The following is an 8,947-nucleotide window of genomic DNA, read 5'->3' as shown; positions in this document are numbered from 1 at the left end:
AAGCTTTTCCCCCCAAAAAAAAAAATGGGTAATAACAGCTGAAAAGTCGTACTAAATTTGTAACAAATGTAGTTATAATATTGATATTTACATATCAAGGTTTGTAACAATTTTGTTATCACCTAGGTTAAATTGAGTTATAATTTTTGTTATTTTAACTATTAACGAGGCCAAGATTATAACTAATTTAGATAGAAAAAACGAAACAACCCCAGATACAATTTTGTTCTCCCTTGTTGATCGGGGTAAGACTTTTTTTAGTAGTATTTTGCCAGATCATTTTTTTTAACTGAGATTACTTTGCTCTTTGGTGTGGGGGGTTATAATAAAAATAAAAAAAAATTATAACTCGAAAGACGTACACAACATAAGTTCTATATGGTTAGTTCAAAGTTTTTTTTTTTTCGTTTTTTCCTTGTCATGTATAGCAACACGCTCTTGAAATGAATATTTTTTTACACATCACCATGTAATATCGGAACCGAAAGTAGTATCTGAACAAAAGTCAACGTTGTTTTACGAGTATGTTTCATTTAAGTTATCGAGTGTAATTTAAAGCAAAACCCAGACCAGAAAATGCTTGTTGATGCATGGAATATGAGTTTGCTAGGAATCAGTAGCAAAGTCTCACCCATGACTACTTTCGAAAGCATGATAAAGCTTATTAAGCGATTTCGAAAACCTTATGCTAATTGTTGGCATCAAAGTTGGGCCTCCGTTCGTTAGGACCGGCCACCGGCCGATTAGCCAACCAGACGGTGTGCCATTACACACCGGATGCAATGTGTGTTTTTTTTTTGTTTTTTTTTTTTTTTTTTGTATGTGTGGCTCTTCACTCACCTTTTCGCAAGCCAAATAAATTAAAATCAAATTCAGTCGGTTTTATTGTTTTATTATCAACTTGCTGTGAAGTTTATTCGATACTTACATTAAAGAAAGAAAAAAAAAGTTGCTGCAACAGCAGACCCTGGGCCTCGATGGTGGTGGTGGTGGTGGTGGTGGTGGTGGTGGTGACGGTTTGGCATCGGCATCCCGATACGGTCATGAGCCACGGAATGCTCCGATAGGCGGATGTGCGTCCTCCTCTCCTCTTTCGCTTGGGTCGACAATTTGCCGATACCTTTAGATGGTCAGCTGTCCATATATTTTGGCCAAAATGGACTGCATTCCTGCTTAGAGTTATTTTGTCTACTGTCTACCGAATTGGCAAAACGACAAAAGCGTATCGGCCCTGAGGTCGAACGGAGAAAATGTTCTTGCAAACCTCATTGTGTCTTCCGGTGTCACCGAAAGATCTGGCGTAAAACATGGCCATTGTCTCAGCATAAACATATTCAAATGGTGTTTGGATGTTGTTGTTCAATTGTAGAAACATAAATCATGGGAGGGTGAAAATTCCCGCGTGGCAGAGGCACTGTAGGAATAATGGAAATGTTTGCATAGTTCGAAACGGGTATATGAGAATGGGGTAAGTATTTTAGCGTGTTGAAGTCAGCTCGAGAATGAGATAGCAATCGCTCAACTGTGCGCTAGTCGGCCGTTCGTCAACACACAAATACGTCACCGTCATTTGCCATCAACTAAGCATAATAAGGATGTACTTCGTTTACGCCGATTCAGATCAACTGCTGGAGAAGGTCTACATATCTAAACCGGCGCGATTTGTGTCAAAAACAGGATGCCCTTGTCTTCGAATGTAAAACGGTAAAGCGGTAAAAAAAATGTTCTCAAATTGACGAGATCTGGAAGCTCTTCTCTTATTTTACGCGGTCGGTCTCTGGTAATCGATTCCACTCACGTTGATGGTCGTATAGTTCTTCGGTACCGAATCACCTATTCAGTGGAATCTTTCACCTGACGGATTTAAACCGAGTCGGCGGGTTTCACCTTCACCAAACACCGGACGATCGAATTCCTTTCCCATAGAAGGATCAATCGAATTTATGATTCTTGTTTTGAATATCAATGAAGACTGCAAATTTACTGTCGGCTTTCAATTCGGTAGTCGAAACTTTTGTCCTCTACTCGACGGTGAAATAAAAAAAAATAGCGTTATTGCGAGTAGACCTATGAGTTCCGATTAGTAGCAAATAGCAAACGAATATCATAACAACAGTAGATGTTATTATCATATTTTATTTAGATATTATTCGGGATGGCAAGTGATCGGGAAAATGTTAATGCTAAACCGGAGAAATATTACTAGCCCATATATAAGTAACAATTTTCCACATCATCAATCATCAATTTTGCGTTTGAGCGAAAAGCTTAGTAGAAGTGTTGAAACAACGCAGGGTGGCGAGTGACCGGGAAAATCGGGAAAAAGTCGGGAATTTTAGTGCAAATCCAGGAAAAAAATTACTAGTCCTAATCTTAGTAAAAATTTTCCGCATCTTGATTTTCCTGATTCAAGAAATTAAAAGTTTAAGACAATACTCCATTTTGTGTTTGACTGAGAAAGCCGCATTTTTCCGATAAAACTCCAAAACAGTCAATATGTTCAATAAAAATATTGAAACATCGTATTGTTCCAGACAGGTTTTATGGTACACAATCCATTGGAGATGGGGTCAAAATCCCATGCTTCGTTCAACAATTTTTGTAAGGGTGGCAGCGATTTTTAATGGAACAGAAAGCATCAAAGCTTTCTTAGTTGTTATTAACAACAGCACATCGAATGGTTGCTTTTGCTGGGTTTCTGTTAAATTTCAGAATAAGTTTGAAGAATATGATTGCAAAAGAAATATCAGGCAACATGTTTAATAGAATTATGAAAAATTCTTAGGAACCTTCATGTTTTTGAGTGGGTTGTCCTAATTTCATCATAATGTCATCTTGAGACAATACTTGTTTTTTTTTATTTAAAAGATATTTTTTATTCAGGCCTATTTGCGTACAACCTTTACGTGGCCGATTGAGCCGATTTTTTAAATAAATTTTTTTTTGAGTTGGATCTCGTTGTCACCCTTTTCCTAGGGGGAAAGCTTCCATTTTCCTCCTGCGAGGATTGAGGGGCACTTCGTTCGTGGTTCGTCTCGTCATCCATTTCCGCATCGATGGTATTGTTGTCGATTTCCGTCTTCTTTTCGTTGCTAGTTGCTGTAAATGCGCCTTGTTGTACATTGTTTGCAGTTGCTGGTTGGTTAGATGATAAGCTGTCAATTGCAGCTGGTGTACTTTGTTCTATACGGGATACGTTGGATGGTTTCGTTGAAGGGGATACTTCACTGTTGTTGGTGACTGTCACAGGTGTACTGGGGTTGCTTGGGGTTGGTGTGAAGGAAGCACCGTTGTCCTTTGGTGTAGTTGTCTCCTTGTCCAGTTTATCACATGGCTTACCGTAGTGAACAGCTTTTTGGCAATATTGACATGTGGCCATCTGATTGTCATAGGTAACAAGTGATTTGCACGGTATTCACGTAACAAACGTACGCCATTTAGAATACCGGGGAAAAAATTCTTCCACTTTTCTATTTCGATAGAGAGAATCTCTCCGTATTGGAACATAGTTTTACGAATATAAGGATCGATGACGCTTGAGGGAAGATCATGCACACGAACTTCTATAGCACTATCTTTCATATACACTGGAATGTTGTACCTAATGTTTTCGTGCTCCACATAATGCACATTGTTATTGTCTTTTGCGAATTGAATTGCATCCAACTCTTTATAAAACTGGATGTAAACAACATTATTCGTCTTTCTGCATTTAAGTAAATGCACACGTTTAATATCAAGATGCATTTGCTCCTTAAGCAAACCTTCAAGTTCTCGTATCGAAGGTCGAATTTTGCACTGCCTAAAGTCAACAACAATTGTATTCTTTCGTGTCGGCGGTAGCTTTTGTTCGTTTGGTTCACTCATTTCGAGATCGTTCTATTGTTCACTACACAATACTGTACTTGGTTTCTTCTGTCCCGAACGTAAGCGTTCTGTTTTATCGACTGACTTGGATGAGATGTAAAACCGAACTGAGACAATACTGTGTTGTAATCTTGATATTGATTTCAATAGGATTCACAAAATTTAAAAAGCTGTCGACTTTGACCTTGTCCACCGTTTGCAATGAGTATATGATTTCCATATTTGAGAGCTGAAATTGGTTCCTGCTGGACTTTGTGAAAAACCTTAGAAAGGTGTAGAAAATGGTTTGATTTGTTCAGTGAATGTTTAATTTATATTAAAGATGGATTTCATAGTAGGATCACAAGAATGCGGGTGTTAATGTAGACGAAGAATCAAACTTAGATCATCTCAGTCACTAGAGGCATAGATTGTTGTTGTTTTTCCAGAGCGTCAAGAGTCCATTTCTAGAATTTTAGAAGGATTTTGTTCTGTTTCGCCAAAATTCAATTTTGAAAGAATTGTATATGTCGTTAGATGGAATCGGATGAAATGGAGTATTGTTTCTTGTTCATTTTTAACCTTAGGTATACTTTTTCTTTAGACTATACTAGGCTAATATAGTATTGGAATACACTAGAGATGGGCAATCCGTTCACGAGCAGTTCAACGAGTTATATCTCCTCGAAAAGTGAGTGAATTGGAGTTCTTTATTTAAAAATGATAGTTCGCTATATTGAAATGAAAGTAATCGAATTCTTTGAGGATGTACAGGGTCCGGCACTCGAAGTGTAACCAATTAAAAAGGTTATAAATTCAGTTTGGAAAATTACTTTTACTTAATTCAAAGTACAAAATGTGTAAAAATAATACAAAATTCAGAATCAATTCACTTTTGCTCGATATGACCACCTTTTGCCTTGACTATGGCCTTGAGACGGTCAAAAAACGAATCGCAAGTTGCCGAATGTGACTTGCAGGTATTTAGGCCCACTCGCGGACAATAACTTTTTTCAGCGCCTGGAGACTGGTGTATCTTTTAGTTCGGACTTTGCTCTCCAAAATGGCCCAAAGACAATAATCCATTGGATTCGCATCCGGTGAATTCGAGAGCCATTGTGTGGACGTGATGAAGTTCGGAACGTTGTTTTTCGGCCATTCTTGGTTCACTCGAGCTTTGTGAGACGGTGCCGAGTCCTGCTGAAACGTCCATGGTCTGCCACCGAAATGTTTGTCTGCCCACGGCTTCAAAGCAACTTTCAGAATACTTTCCCGATAATATGTCGCATTTACCTTGACGCCAGGCTCGATGAAAACGATTGGAGAGCGCCCATCTGCGGTTACCGCGGCCCAAACCATTATCTGTTGCGGGTGCTGCCTCCTGGTGGCCAATCGATGACTCAAATTCTCGTATGAACGGTCGGTCAAGTAAACCCTATCGTTTTAAGAGTTTACGAATTGCTCAATTGGAAAAATTTTCTCGTCAGAAAATACAATGTTCGGAAATTGACCGCTTTCGGCCAAACGAAGCAACTCCTTCGCTCTATCAAGTCTAACTTGTTGCTGCTTCGGTGTGAGATCATGCGCCTTTTGGATCTTGTAAGGCTTGACCTTCAGATCATTTTTCAGTATGCGGCGGATGCTACGGTCGGATATTTTCAGTTCTTTTGCCATTTGATTGGCACTTCGTCGAGGATTTCGTTCAAGTCGCTTCTTCACTTTTTTAACCATCTCACGTGACGTTGCAGTCTTTTGATGACCACCTCCATGACGTTTTGCGATGCTACCAGTATTATTTTAATGAGTTATGGTACGATAATAAAAAACTTTATTCACTTTAAGGTGTTTGAGCTCACGAACAATCGCTGGTTGTGATTTTCCATCTAAATATAAAGCAATCACACTATTACGTTTTAAATCCATCACTGATATTTTTTTCGCGTTCACTTTTGGCAAAATGCTTTCTTGCGATTGTAAACAATACAACTCCGAACTGTCATTTAGCAAATTTCTAGAGAGCTGATGCCCGAGCGTCAGCTGCGCGAGCGGTCTGAAGTTGGTTACACTTCGAGTTCCGGACCCTGTATACAAGTTAGTTGCGTTTTTCGAAATGTTTGCTGCTCCGAGGAATCTGGTAGTAGTTACACACATTCGTGACCTTTGATAACGTATGAAAAGAGAATGATTGTTGGTAGAAATACATGCAAAAAGTATTCACTATCAGTGCGGTAAAATTTCATTTTCAATCGAATAATATAAAATGAAATTTATGGCCCCTGACCGTCAGCTCTATTTCTTCTAATGCATTTTACTTTAGCTGCCATTTTCAAGTGAAGCTGCCAGAATTCATCGTCAGTTGAATAATCGTACCTAGTCATTTGAAGTTTTCCTGGTCAGTTTCAAGTGCCAAGTAGTATAGCTGCTTCATTGTCTTCGCTGTTGGTAGTGAGCAAGTGCGAATGAATAGAATTATAAATGGAGTAAAGCAATACAAATGAAAACTAAAGTAGGAAACTATTCATTTATGTGTATTCTGTAATTGATATTTCAGCTATCTAATATGTCTTTCATCTATTCTGCCCATACTTGCATATCAGTTCCATATGGAAAATTGGCATATCGAGAAAAAGACGATTAAAATTTTATTTTAGATTTTTTTTATTTATTGTGCTACGTAATGCTAAATTATGGTATTATTACATGAAATATCGGTAATACATCTTTGCTATTCCAATATTGCAACAATTAAAAGAAATTATAAAAATTTGCACTGAATGGGACTGATATGAGTAGATATTTTTTCACATTTTACCCCTCAGTTTTTATTGCAATTTCTGAGAGTGTATTGAGGATAGTTTGCATTCCTCAAGCTAATTCAATATTGGCGAAAATCTATATGGGACTGATATGCGAGTATGGGCAGTATTGTCTTGAACCAATTCGAATGTTTACATAAACCTCATTTGAAGGCCGTTCTCACACTATTGGAAGAGATACTTTGTAACTTCGAGAGATCAACTGACGGTGGTGAAACTGAGCTTCGATTGGAAGTGTGAAGAGTGAAGAACTGAATGCTGCCCGGTAGGTACGCCAGGGAACGTTGTATGTGTCAGAGTGTGAAGTTTACAAAGCTCTTGCACCCACTGCTCCTATGTAAAAACGGTCCTGGTTTACAGTGCTTTCGATATGAGGTCTGTATCCTAGCCAATCAGTTCTAAGGTGGTAGAATATATAATTGATTGATCTAATCATTGCTTAATTTGGAACCCTGATTTTTATTGGTAGATGATTTGAATCTAAGTCAGTTCACTACAAATGTTACATTGATCTGCAAGAATCAGGTCAATGGATTGGCTTCATAATTAGTAATGTTCACTTGCCACTTGTTTAATTAACGGTTTAAAACTTCAATAATTACCCGACAAACAATAAAAATCTTTAAGTATATGAAATGAAAGTTTTTCACTTAGTTCACTTGATTGCGCTTTGTTTTCATCTCATTTGGTTTCGCAAAGTTGCCAACTTATCTCATATTGTTACAAAAAATAAATTGTTTTTCTTTTTCAAATTATTATCAAAAAGTATGCTTTTGGTATCCGTGACATTAGTTTAATTATATTATTGATATTAATATTTAAATAAAACTGTTTTGGTTTCGAATATTACCAGAAAGAACGTGTTAAATACTAATGAAATAACCATTATGGCAAATCTAGTAGCACTGGTTTCATTCCGCTATACGTCAACACAACGCTGTGAAGTGTGTGTGTTTCATCGGCTGTGCGCAGAGATGCCAGATATTTTCATAGAAAATATGTATTACATTGCATAGAAAGTTTATATCTGCACTATCTGTTTTCACAAATAAAATGATGTTAATTATAATCAATTATCTGCATAAAAGATTTCCACTTTAACATGTTATTTGTCCGTTGATTAATAAACTTTTAAAGAATCACTGCAATCAAATACTAATAGATACTCAGAGAGTACTTTGAGTACTTTGATTTAAATCAGTATGCGAACGCAAAAATCTATACAATACATATAAACCTGTATAAATGGCATTTCTGGCTCTACACTTTGTTTTAAGAAGGGCTAATGAATAAATAGTAACAATTACATTTTAGTTTTTATTTAAAGTTCACCAAATTACCTTTACAGTAAAATTTTAAATTTAAAGCGAAAGGTAACGGAAACGACCGAAAAATTTTTAAACGTTGAAATGATTTCAAACTGGTTCTAAAAATATCGTATGTTGTCTCATAGTTGGCATTAGGCCGTTTTTGAGAAGAATTCTGACATTTTGAACCTGAGAGTGTAATAGTGGAATATTTTGTTTTGATTGCTGTCGCCATTGCTAATTTATAGGATGAATAAAGGATCAACGATAGGAAGGATAAAAATCCATTGAGATGGAATTAGGAGCAGAGTAGTGAACACATCATAAGTGTTTTAGCTGTTTTATGAATATTTGTTTAATTTTCAAGAAATGTGAATCAATTCCCAATGTAGAGCAAGGCGAATGAAGCAGTAATATGAAATAGTTATAGTGATTTTAGTGGCTAAATCGGGATTTGAAGGCGACGTCCCTACAAATGAGATGAAATAGGGAGCTCTTACCCTAAGTAAAATTAATTTTGCTAGCCTTTTGGAAATAACGTATCTGTTTTTCGAGAATCTGCGGTTTAAATATTTATATTTTAATAAGTAAAATAAATTTTTCTAGCCTTTCTTGACATTTATAAAATAATTATGATGATTAGTTACTATGGTTTAGTATAAGTATAATTTTTCTCTTTTCATCAATAGAAGGTTTAAAAGTAGTTCATCACATTTCAATGAACAATGAACGTGAAGTAAGGTATTCTACTGAATCTTGAAAAACAATACCAGTTATTTGCAAATCAAGATTAAATCTATGGTTCTCTTATCTTTATCTGAGTCGCTAGAAGATCATCCAATGATACCAATTAATCCTACAAATGCTACTAATTCCTTGCGTTTTCATTGATACGACTACGACTAAATACGTTAGGTACTCTTTAGTCACACACCACATTTAAAGAAAAACACTTCATTTCTAACTCTATCAATTACT

Source organism: Malaya genurostris, chromosome 3 (genome assembly GCF_030247185.1).
Source record: "Malaya genurostris strain Urasoe2022 chromosome 3, Malgen_1.1, whole genome shotgun sequence".
NCBI classification, from domain to species: domain Eukaryota; kingdom Metazoa; phylum Arthropoda; class Insecta; order Diptera; family Culicidae; genus Malaya; species Malaya genurostris.
This window is presented reverse-complemented; position numbering follows the sequence as displayed.